Consider the following 12,701-nt stretch of genomic DNA (forward strand, 5'->3'; position numbering starts at 1 on the left):
GCCTGGCCCGTTGTTGCCCACGTGTTGTGGCCGAGGCTTAGCGGTACTCACCTCCATACCCCAGGAGAGCCTCCTCGGAGCACTGAAGCCTCAGCAAATTCAAAAGGCCATGCTTTCTAGAAGGGACTGTGGGAGCATAACTGGTATGGGTGTTTACAACAGTAATTATTGTTTTACTCAGTGCAGTAACACTTTGTGTGCACACAAGTGTGCGTGTGTGAGAAAGAGCTCTATCCTCTGTATACCCACTTCTGTTTGGACCAAATCTACCAATTAAATAAGTTTAATCCAACACATATTTATTAAGCACCTGCTGCACACACCTGCCAGGCTCCAGGGACGCCGGGGTGACGGGTCAGGGGACCTGGCCTCAAGGAGTCACGCGTGATCTCCCAGGAGACCCACGGTGTAAACATCTAAGCGACACAGGGCAGGCTGTGGCATGCACCACGATCATTAGGAACTCTGTGCCATGGGCCCCTGAGGAAAGAGTCATTAATTTTTACTAGTGGAATTGAAGAGGGATTTGTTCAGGAGCCGACATGTGGAGCTGGGACGGATGCTGGTTTCCGTCGGCAGCCTTGGGTCTTGGAGTGGCAAAGGGAGCAGAACTGGGGGTCGGCGCCATTTGTGGCTCTGGAGGGCCTTTGTGCATCGTTTGCGGGCAGTGTGTTTACACGGGTGCCAGGCTGCTGCCGGGTCACGGTTCCTTCTCCTCACAGAAGTGTCAGACCCCATCTGCAGGAAAAGGAGATGCACAGGAGCCCTGCAGCTCTCACGAGGGGTTGTGAGAGTGCAGGGCGTGTCTGCAACGTGTGCAGACAGACGCACATGTGTGCATATGAGTGCGATATGTACGTGTGTGCCAGGAGATAGACTGGCACGGGGAGAGCAGGGAGGACACAATGCAGGCCAGCAGTGACTTTGGGGAGGTCAGTGTATGCAGATGGCATCTGAGCCTTTGGCAAGTGCACAGATGGGCTAAGCTCTGAGGGCAGGGGAGGGGCTGTTGGTCGGTTTCCCCAGCTCCCACCTGGGTTCACATACTCCATCCAGTGTTCCATCAGAGGAGTGGTCACACCTATCTATGTGTGCTTGTCAGGAATGCCAGTGAAATGTTCAGTCTGGGTCACACCCCTGTGATTATATTGCTGTCATCACACCCCTGTGATCACACCCCTGGTGGTCGCACCCCTGTAATCATATTCCCGTCATCACAGCCTTGGTGATGACACCCCCGTGATCACAATCCTATCATCGCACCCGCGGTGATTACAACCCCAGAATCGTAGTCCTACCATCACACCCCCGGTGATCACACACTCTGTGATCACATGCCAGTGGTCACAGCCCTGGTGACCACATGCTTGGTGATTGCACCCCCGTGATCATATTCCTATCATCATACTCCCAGTACTCACACCATTGGTGATCACACCCCCTGTGATTGCACCCCCCATGATCACACCCCCGTGATCACACCCCCGTGATCACATCCCTGTCATCTCACCCGCACCCCCATGATCACACCCCTGTGATCACTCCCCCGTGAACATACCCTTGTGATTGCATCCCTGTGATAACACCTCCTGGGAGCACCCCCCTGTGATCAACCCCCAGTGATCACACTGCTGTGATTGCACCCACCCCACGATTGCAACCTTGTGATTGCACACCCCCATCATGGCACCCCTGTGATCGCACCCCAGTGATCACACCTCAGTGATCACGCCCTGTGATCGCACCCCCATGATTGCAGCCCTATGATCACCCCCATGGTCACATCCCTGTGATCACACCCCCCCAGTGATCACACCCCCATGATCGCACCCCCGTGATTGCACCCCTATGAAAGGGGAACTAGTTAGGAAGTAATTGTTGATACGTAAGCACATCCAGAGAAACGGTCTTCATCAAGTTCATGTTGGAAGGCTGCCTTCTTCTGCATTTGCTGCCATGGTTCAAAGTGTCTCCTGACTTCGTTTTGTATGTCACTGTATGTGTTTATTGACCTTGTCACCGTGAGGTGGCTGTGATCCACCTGCAGTTATCGGAGCAATATAGACGGATCCCCTGTGCCTGTCACCCATTTGCCCCAGTGGCAACATTGCATAACGCCTCTGCAGGGTCATCACTGGGGACGGGGGTAGATAGGATCCACCGCGTGTGCACCCTGAGTTCTCTGCCATGTCATCATGTGTGTCTGTTGGTGCAGCCAGCACTGCAGTCAATATACAGAACCGGGAGCCCTCCTGCTACCTGTTTGTGGCCATAGCCCTCTCCTCCCCATGCGCCATCTTTAATCCCTGGCAAGCACGAACCTGTGCTCTTTCCTGTAGACTTAGCATTTTGAGAAGGTTCTATGAATGGAAGCGTCCACTCCAGAAGCTTTGATAGTGGCTTGTTGCACACTGTGATTCCCTGGGGGTCCTTCCTGTTGTCACCTGTGTCTGTCAGTGGCTCCGCCCCTTTATTCTAAGTGGTAGTCTGTGAGACCGTGGTTTTTGTGACCGTTCACCTATTGAAGGCCAGCTGGGTTTCCCCTGGGTTTTGGACATCCTGAATAGAGCTGCTCTGAACAGGAATGGACAGGTGCTCACATGAACATGAGGCAGCTGGGAGTCTTGTCAACTTTCCTTTTGGTTTATAAATTGGGGTTGAAGCAGTTCCTGGAGAGGGGCTCCTGGACACATTGTGGCATCGCCTGGCTGTAAGGGAGTGTCCCGGAACAGCACACACTCCACAGTCTGCGGGGTTGTTGCGCCCCACAGGCCGCCGTGCAGGCTCCTCTCCTCAGGGCCGTGCAGTTTCTGTTTGCTTGGGAGCAGCTCGGCCCTAGTGTAGGTGACCCTACACCCCCATCTCAGCCTCTTAACACACAGCGGCTGGGCAATGCCTGGCAGGCAGGCCACCTACCACTGAAGATTCTAGAAGGCCTTGTGACTGTTTGGTTTGAGCTCCCAGCCATGGGCGTAGACGGAGTGCTGGCCTAGAGGGCAGCATGCCCCATCTCTTGTGCTCACTTGCCCTGGGGCTGCGTAGGGTTGCTGGAAAGTCACCCCTTTTTCTCAGCTGCAAGTGGAGATTCCTGAAAAGGAGGAAATGCTTCGCAGTTGTTACCATGGCTCTGGGGCAGGATCTCTGTGGAATTGTGGCACTGCCCTTCTTGTTAGGATACGTAATACAAACAAGCCAACAACCCGTTCTCTTCCTGATTTTCTCAGATCCACACTGTGGGGATGCAGGTCCCAAGTTGAGCCTAGAGCAACCCCCTGTAGCTTCTGGTGTGGGTTAACGAGCCATCGGCTTTGTGGTTCAGCATCCCCTCTTCGGAGAGGGCCTCTCTAAAATAACCACTGTTCCACCCCCACCCACATCTTCCTGTCCTTGCGGCCAGCTTATCTCGTGTAGAGGCATGGCCATGCCTGGCACTCCGCTGGCTGCATTCATTACGCTTCCGTCACTGAACTTCCCCGGGTCGGGGGCCTTGTCAGGTGGCAGGTGCATCCTCAGCACCAAGGACAGCGCCGGCCCCAGCACATGCTCTGCTGTGAGCCCAACTTTGAGCAGGCCCTTCTGAGGTTTGCAGGCGCTGCCTCCTCCCCACACGACCCTATAAAGTAGGCACCATGGCAGAAAAGGTAGCTGCCGTCCCGAAAGCAAGCAGCATGCATCCAGCCTTTTCTACTCAGTGGAGTAATTGGGATTCAGAGCTAGGCAGGCCGACCCCAGGACACCACACATTGCCCAGAATTGCCTCCCTGCTGAATGCATGAGCAAAAGGAGCCATTGTGGTTGTCGCACTGTGATTTGGAAGTTGTTTCTGTTGCTGGGAGTATAAATACCTCTTCATCAGAATAAGTTCTGAGAATGTTCACACATCTTCCAGCTAGTCCTTTATGGATGATAAATATAAATAAATTATGCTTTCTAGGGGAATTCCTCATTTTGCAAATAATAAAGCCGCCTTCTTTTCTCGCATACTTTCTTCCCTTCCGCTGTGGTTTGCTACCGTGGTCAATGTGTGGTGAGTGTGGCATATGTCGGTACTTGATGCCGTCCCCATGGACACGTGCCTCCTTCGCTTAGGTGTGACGGGGTGGTTATGCGGGGTCTCTGGTGAGTGTTCCAGCTCTGCACTCGTCAGGTGCTGTCGTGTCTCTCCACTGAACAGCACGCACCTGTTTCTCAGTGAGTCAGATAATAACTCCTAGCCCTCTTCCACTCTGCCTGTCGCTCGGAGGTCGTGGCACCAGGCAGCCGCCTCACAGGGACTCAGAGGAGGTGTCCCGGGCTGAGGTCCGTGCAGCCCACGGCCGGTTGCCTGCAGGGCAGTTGGACCAGACCCTTGGGGACGCTTTTACCAAATTGTGATGTTTTCCCCATCTTCAGTGTATCTTGCCCCATTATGCTTCAGGCTGTGTGTGGTAGCTGCCTTGTATTTTTCTGCAGGGTGGTGAGACCTACATAACTAAGTAAAATTAACAAAAACCCACCTTATTGTGGTAAAAAGTGAGGTAAAAGAGTGAAGCCCCATGCCACGTATGTTGTTGGCCCTTTTTTCACTTTCTAGGGGTAGGTAAGGGGGGGCTCTTCACAGTTCTCCCCGCATATTGTATATGGTTATTCTTCTGTGAGAGTGAGGTTTCTCCATGAGTCAGCAACTGGACCAGCAGCTCGGGGTGCTTGTCAGCGTATGCAGTGTAGACGACTGCAGACCCAGCATGTCCCTGGGGTCTCTGGGCCCCACACCGTCCCCTGTCCTGTGAACAGGAAGGGGGGAAGGATTTCCCGTGCGTGGGCCTGCTGGGCCGTTGTGAGCTGGCGTCTGCCCTGCAGCGTCATGGCCGTTGGCTCGGGGCTAATGAGCCACACAGGTGATTCTGGGCTTCCCCACCCCCTCTTGGTCGAGAAGAGCCCCCCGCCCACCCCCGCTGCTAAAGAGTTAAGCATCTTAGCCGTGGATCGACGCTCCCTGCCTGAGAGTGGAAGCCAAGTCAACGCAGTAGAAACTCCGGTGTATTCTTGGCATGCTCCGTCTCCCAAGTGGTGCGTCAGGCATAGTCACACCATCACCTGGTTTCTCGGACAACGAAAATCTCCTTTAAAGGAGAAGTCACTAAACTTAGTAACCAGAAGCTTTCTAGGGTTGGCCGGATAATGAATGACAGTCAGTGCAGCCCCAGAGTCCTGGTGGGCGGACGGGAGGGAGCGTCCCTGCACTGCTGCTCGCTAGCAACGGGGTGACTGGCTGACCTGTATGTCCCGAGCCAGCTTTCTGGAAGAGCCCTGCCGAGTGCGGGTGGAGGTGAGTGTCACACAGCAGTGCCAGGCGGGCTGAGCCCAGGAAGGGGAGCGTGCGCGCCCATCAGGAGGACGAGGGGGCGTGAGCATGGCGCTGAGGCAGAAGAGGAAGAGGAGGAAGAGCAGCGTGTGAGGCTGCCAATTCTTGAGGAGTTTGGCCACAAAAGAAAGGATTTGGCCTCATCTCTCTTTTCCTGTTTCTTTTTTTTGTTCAACGTGATAAACCGTGGAAACAAGTAGATTCAAAGGTACCCTTGACACCTTACAGAGGCTGTCTTCGAGCATAAGTAAGAAAGTATGTTTGAAATTCAGAGATCTTTTTTTTTTTTTTTTTTTAGATTTTATTTATTTATTAGACAGAGATAGAGACAGCCAGTGAGAGAGGGAACACAAGCAGGGGGAGTGGAAGAGGAAGAAGCAGGCTCATAGCGGAGGAGCCTGACGTGGGGCTCGATCCCATAACGCCGGGATCACGCCCTGAGCTGAAGGCAGACGCTTAACCGCTGTGCCACCCAGGCGCCCCGAAATTCAGAGATCTTCTGACACGGTTTTATGGCCAACAGCGATGGAGAATTCTCAGTGATCATGACAGTTTATGATTGCAGATTTATCAGATTTCGTGAGATTTGTGTCCCTGCTCTTTGGGTTTACCCAGCCGAGGTGTTCTGAGGTGTAAGTCGCTTCCCTGTCTCCGGGCTCACTACTGGCGTCCGCTAGCTTTTACAGAGGCCCAGAATGAGGCCCACATCCCTTCTTCTGTGTAGGAAAAGGATAACATGAAGATGCCTTCCTCTCAAGCTTGTTCAAGTCTCCGCTGTTCACCAAGCATGGCTGTCCCGTGTCCCGGACTGTCTCGCCCCCTCTGATGCCGTTAAGATTCCGTGTTAGGGATGTGGTGAAAAACTAGCAAAACACGACGTGCAGATATGGCTTGCACTGGACGTTCACCGCGAAGTCCGAAGTGCAGGGCACCAAGTATAGTTACGTACACGACGCGAGAAATTCGTGTCCTTCCTACGGTTTCAGTCCACGTTTCCGTGAGAACGTGGTTCAGAGTGTGTTTCATGTGACCCTCTTACGAACCAGCCGGTATCTCCCAGAACCTGTGAGTTTACCCAGTGGCCACCAGTGTGTCCCAGGGACGAGTTTAGAGGAAGGTAGCATTTAGTTCTATTGGTGATTGTTTAAACATGAGGTTGAATAATTTAAAAGTTCAAACCTGAGGGTGCACTTACTCCACGTGTGAGAATTTTAAACATTTTTTACTGTTTGAAAAATGGGGTAGGGAAAGAAGAAAGAAAAGTAGATCAAAAAGAAGAGGGAACCAAACCACTATTTGGAGTTTGGGTAGACAGCTTGATTTCAAAATGTACTTTTATTTATTTATTTTTTAGAAGATTTTATTTATTTGAGATAGAGTGTGCGCTCATGTGAGAGAGCGTGAGCAAGCAGGAGGGGCGGGGCAGACGCAGAGGGAGAAGCAGGCTCTCCGCTGAGCAGGGAGCCCGATGCAGGGCTCAGTCCCGGGACCCTGGGATCATGACCTGAGCTGAAGGCAGACACTTCACCCACCGAACAACCCAGGTGCCCCAAAATGTGCTTTCATTTAAAAGTTAACTTTGAACTTCCTGGGAAGGCCCAGGGCGCAGGGGGTTAGGATTTGCTGTTGCTTGAGCACCAGGTAGGGGCCAGCACCCCCGTGCTGTCTGGCTTGTGCTCCTCTCCAAGTCCTAGGAGGAGCTGTGCTGTGGGAGTGTTGGGGTGGCCTTGGAGGGACAGACCTGTGAACTCTGGGGTGAGTGAGGTGGGCTTTCGGGGCTGGTGAGAATCCATCACACAGAGGATGCTCAGAGCCCCGGCTGTGCCCCGCGGCTCTCTCTGGGGCAGAAGGAGGGGACAGTGCTGATCTGGCACAGAGCTGGACTCAGGGAGGGCCAGGCAGTGTGTCCAGCACCCACGTCCACCCCTAGGAGGAGCACGCAGACCTCAAGCATTTCCCGTTGGGGGAGGATTCTCAGCAGCACAGGGCTAGGTGATAGGTGCTTGTGTTTTCCAGTCTCCAGCTCAGTAAACGGGCCCCTTTCCATTTCTGGGTCCTCAGCATCGGAGTGCTTTATTTTCTCTTGAGCTGTGCACATACGGCTCGGAGCACTGACTTTGGCTGTTAACTGCTAACATCAGCCACCACAAGAAAGAGGAGCATCTGAGAAAAATACCTTCTCCCTTGTGCCCAGCCTGTTCTTGCCTTTCGCTCTGGGTCTGACTGAAACTGTAGTTATTTAGCTGATGAATCTGAAGTGTGTCCGGGTGAGGGATGTCAGAATAAGCACGGCCGTTTCATAGTCACCCTGCGCCAGAGGCATGAGCTTGCCCGCCAGGGTGCCAGGCCGTGCACGGACGTGACTCTGCGCCCGGAAGGCCCCCTGCGCACGGCCATCAAGAGCCCACGTGGCCACAGAGCTGGGCGAAGCGTGCCTCTCGACTTGATGGTGTGACTCTTAAACTCTCCTTTCCCTGATCTCCGCAGCACCCGTGGAAAGCGGTCCTATGTTCTGTTGTGCGTTTTCCAACAAGAAGAAATGAGCCAGATTGCCAAATCTCTGTTGGAAAGAGATGCATAAGCTGGGGAACTAATATACTGTATCGTTTTAAAGCGTTTTTTCAAAATTTTATCTGTAACCAATGACTTAATAGACATGTTTCCTTCTTAAGGTTTTCCTTTTTACAGTGAAGTAATAAACCTGGTGAGTTGTTGAATGCAGTGAGAGCTGAGGGTCTTCACACAGCCATTCCTTGTGGACGAAAGTCTGTCTTCCAGCCGCATGGGGCTGCTGCCTCGTGCCTGTCACGACCTGGGGGGCCAGCCTGTCATGGCACCCCCACCTCCCACCCCCAGCGGCCAGAGAATAGGTAAGGCATGGAAATGCTGTGGATTTAAATTATTAAATTTATGTTGAGGTTGTTTTAAGAATTTCTGGTGTCCTTTGAGCTGTCCTCACCCCAGGTACCAGAGCCCAGAGTGTGAATCATTCATTTGGAGTCACTGATCTGAAGAAGAGAGGTGCCTATTTTGTTTGATCAGCATGAAACCTGCCAAATTAGAGCCATCGTTGCTGCCATTATGGTCCTTGCTAACTGCCTCACAGAAGTTTAGATTTTTTATTTGGGTTTATTTACAGAATCAGCCCTTTTCTTGTGTTTTCCTCTCAGTGATTATGAAGGGATATTGCACACTTGTATTAGGTATATGCTACTTTGTTCTCAACTTGTTACTGTAATTTTATGTCCTCTCAAATTCACTGGCAGCATGTGCTAAAACAGAAAAATGGATGATTTTATGAACAGAGAAATAAACTTCTTAGTTTGGAGTAGCAAGTAGGGCAGAAATTCTAGGTTATTTTCTTATGTTTATGGCCCCAGTTTCATGGTGATGATCCATGATAAAATGGGATTTCTCTTTTTATTGCACTTCTCGTGCTCCGGTTATCCCAGGGTGTGTGTCATTAGGCACAAACACTGATGATTTTGGGGATCGCTTCCCATAAACCAACAACAGGTATTTTCTGATGCATAACCCAGGACAGATCACGAAATATGAGGGGCGGGAGTGGGCCCCCCAGTGGCTCGACCACGTGCGGTGGGAGCGTCTGCTTGCTGCCGTTTCGTGGAAATTCCTCGGACATCGTGTTCCCGGGAAGGATGTGAGAGCTCTGTCTGCGTGTTCCGGAGCTACACGGCCCCTGAGAGGAGCAGCGAGACCGTTGTCACTGCAGCGCTCACTCACGTGGATGGACGCTACAGGACCAGAGGCAAAGGCATGAGGGCCGTGGGCGGAGGAAGCTTGGGCGGGAGCTGCGGTGGAGGGGGCACCAGCAGCAGCCCTGTGTGGCCGTCGGTGAGTCAGGGCGTCTGGTCGCCTGCTTCATGGCCAAGACAGTGAACTCAGGTTTTCTGTTTTTAGTGGCAGATCGGAAGGCGCACACGCTGAGCAGGGCCTGCCTCCAGACCCGCTCTTGTCTTCAGGCCGCGTCTCCTAGCTCTGTGGTGGGAAGCGGGAGGTGTCCCTGCCTGGGAAGTGGTGCTGGTGGCCGGCGGGAGCCTGTCGTTTCCTCTCAGGGCCCCTGCACACTCTCCTTCAGCGCCCGCCCACGCCCTCAGACCTCCTGGGCGCGGATCCCACGCCGCCCAGCACAGTTGGTGGCTTCGTCTCCATCTAAGCCTTTTCTAGCCGAGTTAACACATTGGTGGTGACATAGTTCGCAGCAGTTTTCTGAGGTACCTGTTCTTTCCTTCCTCGTCCTGCTCTGGGCATCTCCAGGTCATCAGATAAGTGTGGCGAGACTAACTCCTGCAGCATGTACAACGCAGATTTGTTCCCCTTCTTTTTCATGTCCTGTAATTCAGAGATTACAAATTTAAGTCTTCTCAGAAATAAATGGCAAATGTCAGTAGCATACTGGCACGCATGTCCTGTACATACTCAGAGTCAGTGCTCCCATGAGGCATTTCTTCGTGAAGAACAAAAATCTTCAATGCGGGTGTATCTTCCTCCTGCCACTGAGGCCACTGAGCAGGAAGGCTCTGCTCTGGGGCGTAGCTTGTGTTACACTCCGAGGAATGGCCTCAGCTCCAGCTCACCTGGTGTGTGTGTGTGTGTGTGTGTGTGTGTGTGTGTGTGTGTGTGTCGAGAGTGTGGGGTCTGTGTGTGTGTGCGTGTGTGCGCGTGTGTGTGAGAGAGAGATCCAGAACTAGTGAAACAAGCTGAATAGGTTGGCGTCTCTCTCACTCATCCTCATCATTTCCTGACCAGTTTACTTTGGATTCCCGTCCCTCCTCTGGGTCGTCCGTGGTCATTGACATGCCCCCCTCCTGCCACCCCCAGCATCCTCCTTGGGGGGCACTGCCAGGCACCCAGAACACAGGCTGCCCTAGGGCTGGAGGGCAGGCCGAGGCAGCCAGATCCCACGTGGGACGTATTCTGGGCGGTGTGGGAGCCTGCGCTCTCCTCCAGAGGAGACTCACCAGGGACCAGGATATGGAGAGATAGCGAGGGAATGAGAACGTGAGGAAGCCTTCCCACTTTGTGTATGCACCATAAAAACAGTACAGGGTAAGAAGCCGCCTCCCTGGGGGCCTGGTCACGGAGCTCTTGAGCAAATTTGTGGTGCACGGGACAGTAACTCCAGGAGCTCCAGAATGTTCTCGGACCCCCCAGGGGAAATGGCCTGGTGCTGACTTGGATAGAAGATCCTCAGAGGAAAACCCAGGGGCCACAGAAACTGACGTGGGGGACTCAGCACCCAGGCCACTGGGTGTGAAGTGGGCATGACAGCGAGACATACCCGAGCTCTGTTGCCTTTCAGAATAAGCAAGGATTTGAGTTTCTAGCCTCTCCTGAACATTTTTTTCTTACCCTAAATCGTGATGGCATTTTTTGGTGTGTAAAGGTGGTGGTTTTAATATTCCAGTCACATTTCAAAGTAGGGTTTTATGGGTTTTCCAAGGGAGGCTGTTGGCATTGGGGTGGGACAGTCTTTGCTGTTGAAGGCTATTTGCATGTCGTGTGACATGGGGCACCCCTGTATCTCGTCCCCCAGCCTACTGCCCTCCCCGTCTTCATGAAAGCCAAAGGTGCCCCTCACACTTTCCCAAAAGTCTCTGGAGAGTAGCCCCGGTTTAAGAAGCACAGATCTAAGTGCATCGCTCGCCCTGCGGCTCGTTGCACACCTACTCTGCGCAGGCCGTCCTAAACACTGACTTGTTGGTCCTCATAGATCTGTAACGTTGGCACACTACTATTGTCCCCACTGGACAGACGAGGAAGTCAAAGCTCAAAGATGGAAAATTACAGGTATCCGTACAATTGAATTTTGTGTGGCCTTTGGCAAGATTACATTTATTTGACATGGAAAGTTACTCGGGACATGTAAGTAAAGCAGCACATTGCAGGGTAATGTTGTCAGTGTGTTTGCATTTCTGTAAGCGGCAGCCGAGGTGTAGTATCCATGTGAGCATGTGTATAGCAAAGACATGGATGCTACGCGTCCCCTAGTGACAGGAGCTATTTCCACTGGGCAGCAATACAAGAGACTTACACTCCTACAAAGTTTAAAAATTTTTAATGAGCATATATGACTTTATATTAGAATATAAAATAGTACAGGTTAAATCAGGATTTCAGGAAGGCAGGGGCGATGCTTCACGTGTTTTCTTCAGGGGAGCGAGCTTTCCGCGCCCACACAGGGTTGTTAGTCATGAGTGCGTGTGCTGCTCGAGCCTGGTGAGAAGGGAGTGTGAAGTAGGTGCCGGCAGGACGCGCGTAGTAGCCAGGGTGGCGGACTGGACTGTCATCAAAGCAGACCCCCGTAAAGATCAGTGATGTATGGCCATTTCTTACGGGGCGCCAGCTCTGTCCGCAGACACATGGGAACACGCGGCAGGGCCGGACGGGCGTGGTAGGGGTCCTCTCGGCCAGGCTGTGCGTTTGGTGCACTCCTGCAAAGGTAAAAAGCAGGCCATCCACTTCAGACGAAAATCTACCCAGAATGCTTGAAATTACTAAAAAAACCCCAGCGTTAGTGGTCCAAAGCAGCATTCTCCAAATTTCAAAATCACAAAGAAGTAGTTGGTAATTTTACATGACGACCCCCCCCATACACATATATGCACCATGATGAAAGTTTCACACAATGCCCTTTACCCTGAAAACATGCGGGGTGCGTGTGCTACTTACCCTGTCCTGAGCTTCCTGCCGCAGGATTGCAGCCCCGACTGGGGGACTCGGGTTTGCTAGAGTTCGTGAGTAAGTCGTATCGTCCTTATGGCAGCCCCCAGAGTAGGCACGTCCACCCTCCAGATGAAGGTGGGGGTTCTGATAGGCCAAGAGGTTCCCAGTGCCTTAGCCCGTAAGGTTGGGGGCATCTGAGGCTGGGGTCTTGTGACTGAGCAGGTCTGTTGCATGACTTTGGGGGGGTGGGCACTGCATCAGGGAGGTGCCACACTTGCCCAGTTGGAGGACTGTGTGTGGTCGGAGGCATTCTGGAGCAGTCTTTGTGGGCGAAATGGCCTTGGTGGGAGCCGCAGATGGATTTCGTGTTGTGTTGACGCCCCCCTGTCCTGTGCATGGCAGACTGTCTTAATGGGCCACGTGACCATGCCCGCAGGGCCTGGATCCTTCCACCACTGTGGTTAGAAACAGGGGCTAGTTGGACAGATAGGAGCCCAAAACCCAAATCTGACAATATTCTGTGTGAACACAATGTGTGACAGGTGCTCAAAATGTCACTGGTATGGCTTTGCTGATGCCAATCTCCTATTCATGGTGGTACTCGAGCTGAAACTGTCTGCACCGTCTTCCTTCCTTCCTTCCTTCCTTCCTTCCTTCCTTCCTTCCTTCC

At 52.7% G+C, this 12,701-nt stretch overlaps 1 protein-coding gene across 2 annotated transcripts in view; it reads left to right on the plus strand.

The window, feature by feature from the left end:
• The window catches only part of EIPR1 (EARP complex and GARP complex interacting protein 1), a 120,280-nt gene that overhangs the window by 82,823 nt on the left and 24,756 nt on the right, over positions 1 to 12,701 (plus strand). The gene's annotated exons all lie outside the window — the stretch shown is intronic.

The sequence above is a fragment of the Ursus maritimus genome, unplaced genomic scaffold (genome assembly GCF_017311325.1).
Source record: "Ursus maritimus isolate PB19 unplaced genomic scaffold, ASM1731132v1 scaffold_6, whole genome shotgun sequence".
In the NCBI taxonomy this organism is placed as follows: domain Eukaryota; kingdom Metazoa; phylum Chordata; class Mammalia; order Carnivora; family Ursidae; genus Ursus; species Ursus maritimus.